At 36.3% G+C, this 17,792-nt stretch overlaps 1 long non-coding RNA gene across 1 annotated transcript; it reads right to left on the reverse strand.

Moving 5' to 3' along the window:
* Window positions 1-1,587: 1,587 nt before the first annotated feature.
* On the reverse strand, window positions 1,588-16,549 carry LOC134819978 (uncharacterized). Its single transcript, XR_010160832.1, has 3 exons — window positions 16,467-16,549; window positions 2,321-2,419; window positions 1,588-2,148 (listed from the first exon to the last, which is right to left on the reverse strand). It is a non-coding gene; the product is annotated as an uncharacterized LOC134819978 (long non-coding RNA).
* Window positions 16,550-17,792: the final 1,243 nt, after the last annotated feature.

Here is a 17,792-nt window from a genome sequence, read left to right on the forward strand (position 1 = left end):
GCGAGAGGGCTCTGGTTAGAGCAAATTTGTTGTAGTAGTAGCAAAATCTAATATAAGGGGGGAGCCGGGAGGTCCAGCCTGGATTTTTTTGAAATCGTTTCCGATAATAGCAGTTGGCCAACAAACTTTTAAGAGGGTCCCGGACCCCAATCGCCCATTGGTTTTTTGGCCCAATTATGCCAAATCACCTCAATGCTCAACATGCCCTGTGCCCAAAACCCAGATCTTCATTCTAGCTGTTTACGAACAGAGAAAGACCCAGATCACTAGGTAACCGATTTCGAGAATGTTGCATTGCATGTCGGACTTGCTATGGGCGCGGGCGCCTCAAAATCTGAGTTCATGACCATTGACCACCAGCATGGCCATCTTAACGGGTGATACTCGTCGAGTCCAACTGTACTCGGCGCGCGTCCTGGTAGGGTATAAACCTAGAATTTTTATCCATTAAATTATACATATATCATCACAACTGACAACAATGAACAATAACACCACCCTGTCAACAACAAAGTCAACAGACTGAATCAGGAAACTTGGTTAACTAATGGCCCAAGACACACCAAACTGACACTCGGCCACAAGCACGCCAACATTTAACGGGTGATACTCGTAAAATATCTGTTTCATACCGTCGACGAGTCCAACTCGGCGCGCGTCCTGGTAGGTTATAAACCTACAAGCCAATTACATCATATCCAAAAACCTCAACACTACACTCAGCAACAACAGACAAGATTACAGAACTGCAGATCATCTCATCACGGGTCACTGCGGCTAATTAAACAAACACCTTCACACCATTTGCAAATCAAACACCAGTGCTTGCCCTATGTGCGGCGATGGAGAGGAAATTAACGGGTGATACTCGTAAAATATTTGTTCCATATATTAGGACCGTCGACGAGTCCAACTCGGCGCGCGTCCTGGTAGGTTGTAAACCTACAAAGAGGAAACTGTCTCACACTTCCTTGGACAGTGCATGTCCGGCTATCATGCCCAAATAAGAGGTCAATATTTCCAAAACTACTATTTCTCTATCAACGATATATTTGTTGTAGCGCGATGCACTACTGGGTCGCGCGCGCATCAAATAATGCTTCTCGCAACCACAGATCGGCGAGATGCGAAGGATTGACATCGTGAATCAAATATATTTGACGATCACCACGATTGTCAATTTCGCAAACTGCACCAAACTGCAAACGCTTAAATGTGCCGGAAGTGCTTGACGGATGTTACTCGTCTAAATTTCTTCGAAGTAGCGCGCGCCGCTTTCTTCTCGAAATGTTAGACGGGAGAGAAACGAAAGATCGAGCGCTTATTGCTTAGCGCAAACTTGACTTATATCGCGCGTTACCGCGAGCACATTACCATTTCTGCATCTTGTGACACTGTGACAGCACAGATACTGGACAGAGTTGATATGAAAGTAATCTGGTAAATTTGCCATGCATATCGATGGAATTTTTTATTATGTTAGCATTCAATAAATAGGCTTGGTTAATTTGAAGCGGTCTGTTGCAGAACAAGAATTCTAATACATTTCATCCCATCAAATTCAATAACTCAATACAGTCAATATAAGTATGCCATGGCCATTTGCCTATCACCGTTATCAACATGCACAACAGTTATAAGTTAAGTTTAATCATCCACGATCAATTACAAAAGCCAAATATGATAAATAACATATGAAATATAAACAGTAAAGAGTAAATTTCACACGTACAAACTACAAATACGAGACCCCAAAATACATACTTTCAGTGCAGCTATCACAGATAATGCTGAAAAATTGCATATTACAAGCCGGGTTCACGGGCTTCCTGAAACATCGTATGTACATGCAACCCACTGTCATAGTTGTAATATATATATATTGGTCGAGGTAAATCCTATCATAATTGAAGGGTTGGGATTGTGTTCACATTTCACAGTTCAGTCACAAAATATTTGAAGGTTATTGTCTATCAAGTATTACATGTTGATGTAGCGTTAAAGTAGAAGGAATGTCCAATCGTTGATCTGTATACCATTTAACCAAGTTTGATGTCTTTCGTTTTTCATCATGAAGCATACTTTAGTCTGATCAAGCTGAATTTCTGATCTCCGGTTGCCAGTCGTTGCCTGCGCCCTGCAGTCGACCTGCAACAAAATCAGAATATTATTGATAGCACTAATAAGATTGAAGAGAAAAATTCGAATCCCTCTGTATCTCAGTAAAAAATTTGATGTTCAAATGTTTTAAAGTCATTCAAGGAACGGAATCTTCTTTAATTTATACATGCAATTTATACATTATACAATTTATACATACTTCAATAACTAAAACTTGTCTTAGTTTGAACAGCAGTCTGACTGAGGGCAAGAGCAGGTTATAGGGATTTCAGAGTTCAGACACTGAAACTCTAGGTACCTGAAAATAATAAATGTTACTCAACAAATCTTGCAGATATAGTTTAGAAACTAGACATGAAATACGGCCACAGAATTATTGCCTCCTTTCTCACAATTTCTCTGGTACCATTATTGCTATGCAATATGCGACACAGTACATTGCGTCTTGAAGTCTCACTAGTGTATTAATTTTTTCTAACATGTAAGACAGATTTAGAAATAATTGATTATGTTATTAATTAGATTTCAACGTGTAAGACTAGGGAAGAAGAGATGAAGGTAGGACTAAGATTGACAGCAACCATTTTGTAGATAGTTATTAGTTCTTTGCACACCATCAATTTGGCAGCAATGCAGATTCACAGGGTGATCCAAAACAACCCGGAAACTTAGACCCTACCTAGACAGTACGTTACGCGTTACGTAGTCGATTACGTGATGGAGTCTTTGTTCTGCCTTGACAGCACGTATTGCAGTACGTGATCCAGTATTTGATACTAGCTAGACGGCATGTATTGCAGTACGTGATCCAGTATTCGATCCTAACTATTATAGAGTATAGACGGCACGTAACGCGTCACCTGATCATCTTAAGAATTATACTGAGCTTGTCCATAAAGCATAAATCAATAAATGGTGAAGTCTTGCAAAATGTCCAACACTAATCTATTTTGAATTGTGTTATTTATGTGTTTAATTTGAATTTAGATTATAATGGAAGTCCGTTCGTTTCAAATAAATCATCCAAACCTCGTGAGTACTAAGTTCACTGAACAATTCATAATTAAATTGAAAGTATGAACATCGGACAAGATATAAGGATATAATACGGAAATAGATAATTTCTCTTTTGTCAATTAAAGTACTGCCGACTTTACGTCATGAAAATGTGCAAGAACTGAAAGAGTCGAGGTACTCACGCACTATAATTAGAGTTAGACTGTGTCTAATTAAAGTACGTGAGTACCTGGACTTGTCTAAGACACGCACTGCAGTTCGAAAACTAAAGGCTTAATTGACAGCTTGCTTGGGATCCATTATGGTTGCTTGTTAAATTTAGTGTACATAATAATACAATATTATTTACCAGTACAGTAATTATTAGAATTATCAAATTTATATGAATGTGACTAATCTGACAAAATGTTTCGAACGAATCCAATGAAACGACAGAGTCGAACTTCAGTTCATACCGTCCAGCTAAAACAAAGACTTGATAACGTAACACGGTCTGAGGTGATATACTGCAGTACGAAACAGCTGCAGTAATGGTCAATGGATTCTTTGGTCTTAGCTAGACGGTATGTAGCGTGTTCAATTATGTTTCGCGTTAAGTATCGTATAGCTAGAGTCTAATAGTAAAATAAATTAAGAAACTGAATCGAAACAGTTAACTTCAGTAATTACGCTAGTTGATAATGGTTACAGTAGTTGCTATCATGAAAGTATACAAAAAATATAAGATCGGCAAGTCAACCGGTGTAAGAACGAATATGTTTTAGGGTTTTTAAATTGTGGTTACCTTTCTGTGGAATTATAACTTTCGATCGATTATTTGTTCTAGGGATAACTGAAAACTAGGGATAACTGTACCATTCTAAAACGGCTAGAGCCAAGTTTGCCACACGATGAAAATGTTAGGTTATAGGATTAGATGATAGTAACATGGGAACAGGTGGTTCATCAATTGTGACCGGTCAATCGTGACCTGTAAACATTGCTGTTCTAAAATATGGGTGCAGAATATTCGCGAATTTTACGATTGGTCCAACAATAGGTGGGGCAGCCGTCCATTGGTTGTAAGTCATGTGACCTAGGTCACATGACCATAGCAGGTGGACTAAAGCCTCATTTAACCCCGGTCAGCTCACGGTGCACTAACTTTAGTGTGACGTTAAAATAGGTATTGACCTGCAAGGTAGGCAATATAAATACAGATGTTTTGTGTCGAAAAAGTTAGTTTATTTTAAACCACTTCTCCTAAACTGTTGTTTCCGTTGTAACATTGGCGACGAGTGGAAGAGCCCACGCATATTCTCTAAACCATCAGAGACTGGAGCCCGCCCAACCTACAGCTACAGAGACTGGAGCCCGCCCAACCTACAGCTACAGAGACTGGAGCCCGCCCAACCTACAGCTACAGAGACTGGAGCCCGCCCAACCTACAGCTACAGAGACTGGAGCCCGCCCAACCTACAGCTACAGAGACTGGAGCCCGCCCAACCTACAGCTACAGAGACTGGAGCCCGCCCAACCTACAGCTACAGAGACTGAAGACGAGAAACGAAGAGCCCGCCCAACGAAGAGCCCGCCCAACCTACAGCTACAGAAACTGAAGACGAGAAACGAAGAGCCCGCCCAACGAAGCCCGCCCAACGAACACGACAAGTGGAAGAGCCCAAACGTAGAAACCTGCTACCGCACTGATATTTGAGGTATTGTTTATATCAAGTTTGGCGTTTAACATTAAGAATGGCAACTTTTACAGAAGAGCAAGTTAATGTAATTAAACAAGAAACAGAAGTGGCAGCTAAAGAAAATTTGTTAAGTGATTTAAGTAAAGTAGTTTTCCGGAGGGACAACAGTACCTCGCATGCAAGTAGGAAACCTCAAATTTTTAAGTACGGCGAGGACTTTAATGCATATTTGGAAAGTTGGTCTAATTTTGCCCGAATTTTAAATATTCCGGAAGCGGATCGTGGGAGGCTCCTTTTCACTTATCTCGATACAGAAAGTAATGAGAAACTGAGCGCTATTAAACTTAATTCGGAGCAGAAAAACAACTGGACTGAATTAAAACAAAGGCTGCGAAATATTCTAGAACCAGACAGTAGACAGCAAGCACGAGCAAAACTATTTGCAATGAAGCAATTACCCTCCGAAACTTGTGAACAATTTGGCCGAAAATTACAGAGGATGGCTAGCAAAGCGTACGATGAAGCTGAATCTGCAGCTCGTGAGGCAAATATACGAGATATTTTTGTGTACGGCCTATTAAACAATTCAATTGCAATTCATTTAATGAATAATAAAACACCCGACTTTGCAACCTTATATCGGGACGCTATTGATTTAGAGAAGAATTTAGAAGCCAGGAAACAAGCTTCTGGCGGACACGAAATTGAAATTTTAAAAGCAGAAGCTCCTAAAATTGATAACTCTAATAAAGTTAGTGGAAATTGTTTTAACTGCGGAAAATATGGCCACTGGGCTGTTAATTGCATAGCACCAAGAAAGACCAAGAAAGTTTGTCACTACTGTAACAAAGCAGGTCACATTAAACAGAACTGTTTCAAATTTCAAAATGAGCGTCGTAACAAGTCATTTAACAATGCACAAAGAGGGGAAAGAGCAGGCAGTAGTTATGCTGGAAGAAATTTCAATGATAACCGAACTTACTACAAGCCGGCTGAAAATCGTAACTTGGGAAACTTCCAAGCCCCTCACACGAGAAAGTAAAATCGGATACAGTAGAAACTAAATACTGTGAGGGGCATGTGTACATAAAATCTAAAATATACTCGGAAATTACAAATTCGCTCATTGATACAGGAGCCTCACGTAGTTTAATTAATTCACAGTTTTTTAAACAAATTAATAAATCGACTCAGATGATAATAGAAAATAATTCATGTTCCTTAAAAGGCGTATCAGGAAATGTTATTAAAAGCGTAGGAATAATCAAAAATGTACCAGTGACAATTGAAAATTTTGTCACGGAAGCAAATTTCATCATCGTTGACGACTTGAGTGAATCTGTAATTTTAGGTATAGATTTTATTGACAAAATAAAGGCAAAAATTGATTACCAAAGTCACACTTTCTCAAATAACGAATTTACGGCTAAGTTAATAAAAATAGAACAGTTAGATTCAAGCCACTTTATGTATACACTTAAAACGTTACAGGAAGTTAAAGTTAAAAGTGAAAAAGAAATTTTGTGCACAATCGAGGGCAATCAGCCTTTTGTTCCGAAAGAATATATGTATTTTCCAGACCCCGAATTGTGGCAACATGGGAAAAAGTTACGGTCGCAAGGATGCAAAATAATGCTGACACAGCCCAAGTTTTACACCAAAATTTACAACCCTAACAAAAGCACGGTGATATTTCCAAAAGGGACAATATTGGGAAAATTTTGTCCAGTGTCTAGTGTCAAAATTATTACCCCTAAAATGAAAGAATCTGATAGAATAGCTGAAATAATTAAGGCATTGAAAATTGAAGAAAATGATCACTTAACCAGTGAGCAGAGAAGTCAAGTGATGGATCTAATAAAAGAATACAACGACATTTTTGCATTAAATAGGTCTGAAATTGGAATTTGCAACTTAATGGAGCATGAAATTAAAACAAAAACTGACACGCCAGTAGTGTGCAAGTTTAGGAAAATTCCCCTGCATCTACTTAAAGATGTTGAGGCCGAAATTTCAGATCTACTTTCAAATAATATTATTGAGCATTCAGAATCACCCTATTCAAGTCCAGCTTTTATTATTCGACGCAATTCTAAGACTAGATTAATAATTGATTACAGGATTTTAAATCAACAAATTGACCGTAGTCAGAATCCGGTACCAGCTGCTAGCACAATACTTGCTCAAATAGGAAGTAATAACAAGTACTTTAACAATTTTGACATGAAAGACGGATATTTCCAAGTAAAATTAACTGAGGAATCAAAAGTTAAGACCGCGTTCAGCGTACCCCTGGTAGGACACTTCCAATGGGTGACAACCCCATTAGGTGTTAGTTCGGCACCACCTATGTTCCAGAGTTTGATTCATTGCCTGCTTAAGAATATTGGCAGTTCAATTGCATTAGGGTACTTGGATGACATCATCTCAACTAGTCAGACATTTAATTCAGGTCTAAAAAATTTAAAAACTTTATTCATTCGATTTCGAGTGTCGAATTTAAAATTAAATCCGGCAAAATGTAAAATTATGGTGCCAAAACTTAAATTTTTAGGTGCCTGGCTCAGTTCAGATGGAATATCTACAGATGAAGATAAAATTGACGCAATTGTTAAAATGAGCGCACCACGCACTAAGAAACAATGCCAGGCATTATTAGGTTGTATTAATTTCTTCAGAGGTCACATTAAAGATTTAGCAGCTATTCTTAAACCGATATCAGACACTCTTGTTAGCACTGTAAACGGCTATAAATGGACTAATGAAGCTAACACTGCATTTGAAGCTGCTAAGAAAGCGTTAATTTCAGCTGAAGTACTAATATTTCCTGACATTAACTTACCAATGCACCTCTATACTGACAGTTCAGAAATTGCAATTGGTGGCACAATAATGCAAAAAGTAGATAATAAAATGAGACCTATATGTTACGGTAGCCGTGTTCTCCAACCTGCTGAACGTAATTACAGTACAGTTAAAAAAGAATTGTTGGCACTAAAACACTTTGTTAAATTGTGGTACTACTACTTAATAGGGAAAACATTTACGGCGCACGTCGATGCTAGGACTTTAACAGGAAAAAACTTTCTGAGCACAACTAATTGTTCAACTTTATTGCGCTGGTTAATGGAACTTATGGAATTTAAATTTGATTTGAAGTATGAAACCGGAAAAACTAACGTAACAGCTGATATGCTTTCTCGTTTACCAGCCACTTCCGACCAGTTTTACAATTGGTATAAAAATGAAGTCAATCCAGACAAACCTAGGGAAGCAGTGATTAAGGTCGTACAAGCAAATCCGTCCACAAGCACATCCAATCTAGTTGAATTAGTTGAGACCAAAAGTGACGAGCACACCACCTTACTTACTAAATCAATAACTGAATTGCAATCAGAAGATCCAGTAATTTCAACCGTCGTGTCATGGATCCGTGAAAATAAAAGGCCAGACAAAATTCAAAACTTTACCGATATGGACTTAAAAACTTATTATGAAAAATTCAATTTACTCACACTCGAACCCGACAACACTTTGAAATTCGAATATTACAACAACAAAACACAAAAAAAGGTGTATTTAGTCTGTGTACCTAAAAAATTGCGGACAAAAATCATACAACTAAATCACGATAATCCAACAGGTGGCCATTTAGGACATCAAAAATGCCTTTATAAAATTAGAAATCGGTACTACTGGCCAGCAATGTCAAAAGAAATTGAAAATTACGTACAACTTTGTGAAATTTGTTTCAGAACAAATCTGAAATTTATGAAAAAACCAAAGAACAAATTTTCAATTTTCACGGCAAATTATCCAGGCGAATTTCTTTGTTGTGATCTCGTAGGACCTTTGACACAAAGTAAAGGTTACAAATGGATTGTAACCATGACAGATAAATTCAGTCGTTACTCTCGAGCAGTACCAATCATCAACGCAACCTCTGAGCAAGTCGCAAAAGTTTTAGTCAATGAGTGGATCAGTCACGAAGGTTTATTCCGAATTTTGTTAACCGATCAAGGAGCTAACCTCACAACTTCAAAGATAATGATAGAATTATACAATGTCCTTCAAATTGACAAAAGGAGGACCACCGGATATAGGCCGTCTGTAAACGGAATGGTAGAACGTTACAACCGCTCATTAATTACTATTCTTAAAAAGTACGTGCAAGAATTTCCTAACACGTGGAGTGATAAACTGAAATTAGCCTGCCTAGCTTATAACACGGCCATACATGAGGGCACTCAACTGTCACCGTTCTTAATTATGAGAGGCCGCGAATGCACATTGCCACACGACCTACTATTTGATACACAAACAACTACATTTTATCGTGATGGACATCATTATCAGTCCGAAACTTACTTCAAGATCAAGAAAATTTGGGATATAGCACGCGAGAATAATTTAAAGTATTGTATGCAAGTGAAGCGACGACATGACCAAAAACTTAAGGATCAAGTTGAATACAAGCCAAATGATTTAGTATTAATTTGGAAACCAATTAAAGAAAGTTCGTACAGAAAATTCCGCAACAATTTCATTGGACCGTTCAAAGTTATAAGTCGTATTGCAGATTATAACTACAAAGTCCTTAATGAAAAAACGGGAAAAATTATGGTCACTAATTTTGAAGCTATGCGACGGTATTCGCCTGATCTACGAAAACCGCTTGATAAACAAAATAAAGATGAACAAAGCCATGCAGTTTTAAATAACAGCGAAGATAGTGACGATGAACTTTCTCTTGAATCACCAAAGTTTGAAATTATAAGTCCTCAAATTGGTGAAATTGATGAAACTACAAATTCGGTCATTGATGCACAAATAATATCTGAACAAGTGCTTGATGAAATTCCTAGCACAAGTACAAATAATGCTGCTGATAGTAATAACGATAGTTCAGGTAGGCCTAAAAGGACCACTAAGCAGCCTGATAGAATGAAAGTTAGTTGGAATACTAAATCGTATTAAAATTCAAAAGGTTATGCATATTGATATACGTAGTAAAATTGTGGTATAATTTAAGTGTTGAGAAATAAAAGATGTAATTTCAGGAATAAGTTTAAAGAGAAAATGACGGTGAGATATATCATTCTGCTGTCATTGATTGGAAACAATTTGATTTTTAAATTTGAATGCGTAATGGCGTTCAATGCATTGCAATGTAGCAAAAATCCAGGAAAGATTTTTAAAATCAAAAATGATTTTATTGATTGTCATGACAATAATACAAAGAGAATCGAGCTGATACTTTATAAACGAAATGTAAAACAGTATGTAAATGATGCACGTGCACTTAAGATAGAGTTATTACACTGTAAAACCACACATTTTTTCTTTGGCGCCAAGAAAGAAGAGATATTTACTACGATACCGGATATAACGCAGGAACAATACAAATTAACGCTAGAAACAAAATCATGTGAAACCGAGAAGGCCTTGGAACAATATAAACTGTCAACTGATCCTATCTGTGTATATACTTGGCCAAAGACAACTATAACAGTTGTCGTTAAGTGTACTTTTACCAAGGGTATAGTGACGACTACACACAACGGTAATATGCATTCTAACTTAGGAAATACCTTAAGTTGTAAATATAAAACTGGCTTTTGTTTAACTCATGATAAAACTGCAATATCATTTACCCCCAACCCTACTGAGGAGGATGAATTTGTAGTTGTAGACAAATTTAATGGAACGGTAATAGGACATCATCTGATGCTCCCAAATTTGGGCATCAGCTTGAAATTACAGAATATTAGCATAGGTGTACAAATAATCAACGACTTTAAAATCGACATTGTACAAATAACTCAGCCTCCAATCCTCCTAGCACCAAAGAACCTCGGGTTATCTGAATTACAAGTTCTTAAAAATGAAATTAACGCAAAAATCAGCTTTATTCTTGACAAATTAGCTACACCATTAGCAGAAGCAAAAGTATTATGTGAGGCTACACAAATTAACAATAGACTCATAAGATCAGTGGCCCAAGTGAACCCTACAACTTTAGCTAGAACTATATTAAAACAAAATGAAATAGTGGCAACAACTGGAGGACAGGATTATATAATTGTACACCCATGCAATGTCGTATACAATGTAACTTGGCAGAAAACTCTAAACAGTAAGTGCAGTACATTAATTCCAGTGAACTATGTCAATAATAGACAAATCACGGTCCAGTCCTATTTCGATCCATTGACTCATGGTCTATTTAGTGATTCCCCAAAGGTGAATTGCGATCAGGGCCCAGATCAATATTTTAGCCTAGGAAATCAAACTTTTATTTACAAGCCAGGCCATATTCCAAAACCGGTCCACAATAAAAAAGTTCAAGACTGGCCTACACTTAGGGCAAATATTACGGATAGTCTAATCGAGCTCCCTGAAAGTTGGATATTTAATGAATCCAACAAACTAGACCCATCTGACCTAATTTGGGATTTTCTAGATAAACGTCTTGATGAATTAAATCATAGTGATTATGATGAATATGACCAGTTGGCAGGAATATCAATACTCGGTTTTCTCGGTCTCTCATTTGAACATATCATAGATGGCATAATAACAAACCTTTTTAGAGTATTTGCATTTCTAGGTATGTTAGCGTTTTTCAGAAAGTAAGCATAATATAACATAATCAGAGCCGTTAATTATAGGTGATCAATGCATCGACCCAGACCTCCAACAAACACGATGGATTTGAGGGGTACTATTTTGCAAAACATGTGCATACACAACTGCTCACCACACCAATTCTAAACACTTTAGGATATTTATTCAGATATGTAAATTTATTAGTTCTGTTAGATATTTTACCGCTATCAGAAGTTAAATTTAATGAAAAAGTCGCATGGGATGAAGCTATTGACAAAATTTCAACTAGCAAAATAGAAAGGGCACAATATTTAACTAGATTAAGTGTTAGTATAGACCTTTTTGCCGACAGATTAAACAATGAGGCTTATCTTGCGTTAAACAGTTTTAATGTAGTCTGTACTATTGAAGACAGAATTAAGTTACCAGGTATTATGAATTTATACATCAAAAAAGTGCATCCTTACTATAGAATGTTGGAGATTAATATTGATCTAATCAATCAAAATCTCATAACGCGAAATGATCATAACTAAAAATTTGTCTCAAAAATGTTTTGCCAATCGTATATTAATTCTACAGGGCCGACAACGAAGAAATAAAAAATGCTACAAGTGTCATTCGGTGAGACATCTGGCTGCGAACTGCACAAATTTTTTTGATCTACCCGAGGAAATAATATTTGATTTAATGTTATATATACGTCCAAAAGATCTCCTCGAATTTAGAAAAGTTAATAAATACTGTTTCAATCTTTCAGAGGACACAGTTTTTTTAGGAAAATTTCGTTCAATGCTAAGTAATTTGTCTGTACCAGAAGTACAGTTAAAAGTAGATAAGTATTTGCCTAACCTTAACTTAAGAGTTAAAGAAGCATTAGGATGTGATTTTAAAAACACTTTACCTTTAGATTATTTCACTTTTAAGGTCCCATTATGGATAAGCTTTATCAAGCCACGCTCCACTAAGTTTATGGTTTTTATGTCAAAAAACCCACATTTAAGTTCTGCAGAAAATTATTTTCAAAGGCATGCAGAATACAAGGAATATTTTCTAGCTTTAACTAAATTTGAAAGAAAATGTTTAAAATGGGAAGGCAAATTTACGTTTTTATTAAATAATAAGAGATGTGGAATTAAATTTACAAAAGTATTGAACGATGCTCTAGCTTCAAACTCAAGAGTCAGTTAATATATAAATTAAATTTTCCTTAAAAATAGCCAAATTTTTAATGGCATGAATTTAAGACGCATCCTTTTTCAGATAATGTTCTCCTACCTGGTAATGATATCGATATATATGAGCCTACAACAGGCAAACAGCTCAAAGTTTAAGCCTGTGAAGCTCTACATCAATCAAGGCATAGCTCTTGAAATGAAAGGAATAGCAGGATTAAGCACTTATACAACACCTATATCAGTTTTTATCAAAGTGAAAAAACCAGAAATCGTGCGAGTCGACGGATCATGTAGAAAAATTTGCAAAACATCAACACTTTTTTCACTCGCGGTTAAAAATTGTATGCGATTTGAAATCGGCTCTGGTAAACAACTACAACGTTTCCAAGACGTTGCTGATGCAACACAATGTATGAAACACTGTCAGGCACATGATAATTGCAAAGCCTTCGTCTATGTACCGGGCTATAAAGATTGTGCCTTGAAAACCAGCTTTACAGTGGACCATGTGCCTAGGAAATACACAATTTATGAATTTGATATGGACTGCGTTGGTCAGCTCACTGACCCATGCAACTCATTGGATGCTCAACCTTCGTCTGAACTTAGTGATATTTTGTCAAGTTCACTCGAAAGCCGAGTAGAAAACTTTTGGAAGGCCAAAAAAGTTCAACTTAAGAACCTTAATGTAGGAAACGTCACACGAGTAAAACGCCAATTAACAGCAATTGCCATGTTATCTGTGCCAATAATAGGCAGCGTTCTAAACTTTGGTTACAGCTATTGGGAGTCACACAAGCTTAACGAGAAAATTGAGCAAATGCAACATAAATTTGACGAGTTTACTCATCAAGTATATGATTTTGAGAAACGTACAATTCTGTGGGATTATGAAGCTTTGAGACTGATCGAAAATCTAGATACAAAATTTTCCAAAAATATAGATGAACTTCAATGTGAAACAAATATTTTGGGCTATGCAATATTACAATCACATGAAATTGCAGAGTGGGAAAGAAAAGTAGACGAAATTTTGCGTCCATTAGAACGGGGATCTAAAATCGGCCCGCTTTCTCCTCAAATTTTTGATATAACAATGCTTCAAAATATAGTAAATTCGACAAAAGACCTCAGCGATACAGTTTATAAGCAAGAACCTTCATATTTGTATCACACCACTACTGCCAATTTGATAGATATTAAAGAAAACACAGCAGATTATAGTTTCCATCTAATTCTGCAAGTCCCAGTGATTAAGAAAAACCATGCATACCCGTACTACGCAGTCAGGCAAACTTCATTTACTGCAAAGAATAAATGCTATTATCATGACCTACCGGATTACGTTTACTTCTCAAAAGGAAACTTTATTGGACTTGACATGAACCTATGCGAAGGTGGCACAGGAGAGCTACTATATTGTTATCAAAATTTGGCATCGGCAAAATCTGCCGATGAAAATAAAGCTAGAGCAGCCTGCCTAAATAGTGAACTAATGTCAGATTGTAAAATTTTACCAATTGAGTGTGCAGACAAAACGGTTGTGCTACAGACAGGTGTTTTAATCCACACCATGTTTGTTGTGAAAGCTATTTATCACACTGCCATTGACAATACCAAGATAACTGAAATCCACCCGAACGAAACTGAGACACGGGTAAGTTATTATCCGTGGAAACAATTTGAAACAATCGAATTTCGAAATGGTTTTGTCTCAAATCCAGAAAACACGGAGTACACAGTCGAACTTGAAGTTGAAATTACAGCACCCTTAACTTGGAATGAGATGGTAAACAAAAATCAAATTAAAATTGACCAGTTGAACACGACCAAGGCTCTTAATATGCTCAAAGACACTGTTCATACAATTAATACCGGCACTCTTATACATAAATATTTTGGTTGGAACAAAGTTTATGTAACACTGACTATTGTGTCAGCGGCTTTTTGGTCGCTGGTTTTGGCTTACGGAATCTATAAAATGATTAAAGGCAGAAATGTCCCAAAAGCATATGCTTATATCAGACCTCGCAGAAGGCCGGAACAAATTGAACTTAGAGATTTGGACCTAGAAAGGTCTGAAGTTCAGAGTCCTCAACTCAGTCGCAGCTCATCACTTCCTGATTTGATTGAGCCTACATTACCGAACGTAAATTTTCCAATTGAAACGGCACATAACTTGATACGGCGCAGACTAGAAGACCCTAACAAAACTATAGCAGACACATCTGCCAGTTCAGACAGCGAATAAACAATTTTGGTAGATTTAATATTGGTCTGACTGCCCGTTTAGTGGCAGCTGTACCTAGAGAAAATTTATGTTTAATTTTGGATTGAAATAATGTACAGGTTCGAGGGTTGGCAAGTTGTGGTAATCAAAAGCCGTAAAACCGCAAAGTGATTACCACACGAGCTTTGTGCCGGCCGTCCCTGGGCCTGGAGTTAGATTTCTATCGATGCACTGGCATCAATAGGAAACTAACGGCCAGAAGTACTGATAGTATCATGCTCTGGTTATAAAATATATATGATATGCATAATAAGCATGCATATGAAATTCTCTTGAAATTGTTGTTTTCTTGAGAAATACTAATTGTACAAATTTCGTTTAACGCGAAATCGCTTTGATCGCGAATGCAGTTATGATCAAAACAAAATTAAGAAAATTATAAAAAAAGGAAATATACAAAAATAATAAAAAAATTTTTTAGACTAGATATATTAACTTGCTCATGCTCTCAGAAGCATAGATATTTAATTTAAATTATTGTTAATGTTTTGAGGAGGGAGGAGAATGATGGACAATTCATGAACAATAAAGAGACTGAGAGTAGAATTTTAGATGAGTTTTATTATTGTTGATATATTAATGTTGATATATTAATAGTTGATATATTTTTAAAATGGTTGACTGTACACATTTACCAATTTCCAGATTGTCAATAATAAAAGAAAGAAAAGTTTGAAAAGGAAGTACAGCCAATCATTTATGTTTACTAGAAATTTGAATTTAAAAATTATCTTTAAGTAAAAGCTCTAGAGATATGTTTTCATTAAAAATGTTGTATTAAGACTAAAATTTTGTTGCATTGTAAAATACATGTTGTAAAGATTCAGTTAATAATTTTATTCCTCTAAACACAAAACATCTAAAAAAGTATTAAATAGAATAAAATTATTATTAAAAAAAAGGAGGTATGTTAGGTTATAGGATTAGATGATAGTAACATGGGAACAGGTGGTTCATCAATTGTGACCGGTCAATCGTGACCTGTAAACATTGCTGTTCTAAAATATGGGTGCAGAATATTCGCGAATTTTACGATTGGTCCAACAATAGGTGGGGCAGCCGTCCATTGGTTGTAAGTCATGTGACCTAGGTCACATGACCATAGCAGGTGGACTAAAGCCTCATTTAACCCCGGTCAGCTCACGGTGCACTAACTTTAGTGTGACGTTAAAATAGTTATTGACCTGCAAGGTAGGCAATATAAATACAGATGTTTTGTGTCGAAAAAGTTAGTTTATTTTAAACCACTTCTCCTAAACTGTTGTTTCCGTTGTAACAAAAAGATTCGCCATAATAAGATTAAAACGCTAGACATCTTAAAAGATGGTTTATTTTTCGATATAATTATAATATTGGTTTACTTTCAGTTTCATACCAAATTATTACACATGTCAGTATACTATTGTTATTTGAATATAACTGTAACATTTGCTATCACTGTAACAATCTACAGTGAAAGCACGAAAGTATAACCTACGAACGCAAAATCGTCTGATTGGGTGTTATTCTCTAAATTAATAATAATTTAGTTGACAGCCACCTATAATAAGTAGCAGTAATTTAATAACTTGCCTGTCCACATAGCGAATACTGATGTCGTCTGGTTATTGGTATCGTCGAGTCCATGATGTTTATCATCTTACACTTGATTAACCCTTGCTATTAAATAAATATAATTAATGCAAGATTATAAAATAACTTACTTACCTTAATAACGACAAATTTTGACTTTAACCATAAATTTAGTCAAACTGTTGGCAACGTTACGCCACTGCATATATGAATTAAATTTTATTGAGCTTACATTCGATTTATCATATGTTTATGATATTGATATTGATAACAGTTAAATATCGCTAACTGTACACATAACACGTCCCGCCTATACTGCGTGTAATAAGAAATTGTGTGCTATGATATGTAACTGATGTGTGTAACATGTTAATGGCTCGCCGTTGGAATGTTCCCAGGACCCAGATCAAGAATATTACTCCTTACCAAAATACGCACATACGGTGTAAGTTACAGGATCACGATAAGGTTGATAATTTGTCCACGTGACCGTTTGGCGCGCGGTGTGCACGTGGGCCCATGGGAAATAAGTATTCTACAAGGCAAATAAGTCTCTGTACTTACATCACGTGGAATTTATAATTCTAGCCTGTTTGACGCCATGGAAACAGAGGATTATCGTATAAGTATTAATGCACGGTTTTACAATATTAATAATAATATCGAAAGCGCCCTAGATGTAGGATTTTTAAAAACATAACAATTAAAGTGAGCAGAACTACCTAACCATACTTTAGCTTTAACAGCCATAATATAACCAAGTTAACTGCAGTACCCAATATGGTACTAGTATGTCGTCATTTTAAACACACGGTGCAGAGTGCAGATTGATGACCCTTCACTATTACCCTGTATTATGTAATTGTATGTTATATCATAAAACTCGACAGCAAGAGACAGTTGTAAGAGAAAATTATGGTTGCCAATACAACAGGGAGGACGGAGGTGTATCAAATGTATTACCATTTAGCTGCGGGGCGTGTTAATGTGTTATCACATATTCATGGGCAGTTACATTTTAAGAGTAATAATCATGATGTGAATTGCAGATTGATGACCCTTCACTATTATGTTATATCATAAAACTCAACAGCAAGTTGTAAGAGAAAATTATGGTCGCCATGGCAACAGGGAGGACGGAGGTGTATCAAATGTATTACCATTTAGCTGCGGGGCGTGTTAATGTGTTATCACATATTCATGGGCAGTTACATTTTAAGAGTAATAATCAGGATGTAAATTGTAAAGTGGAACCATCATACTGTGCAGAAGTGTACAATTTATATCAATAGAGCGGATAAAGGAATGTATCATGACAAATTCAGG

Source organism: Bolinopsis microptera, chromosome 8 (genome assembly GCF_026151205.1).
Source record: "Bolinopsis microptera isolate Bmic1 chromosome 8, MBARI_Bmic_1.0, whole genome shotgun sequence".
Taxonomy (NCBI): domain Eukaryota; kingdom Metazoa; phylum Ctenophora; class Tentaculata; order Lobata; family Bolinopsidae; genus Bolinopsis; species Bolinopsis microptera.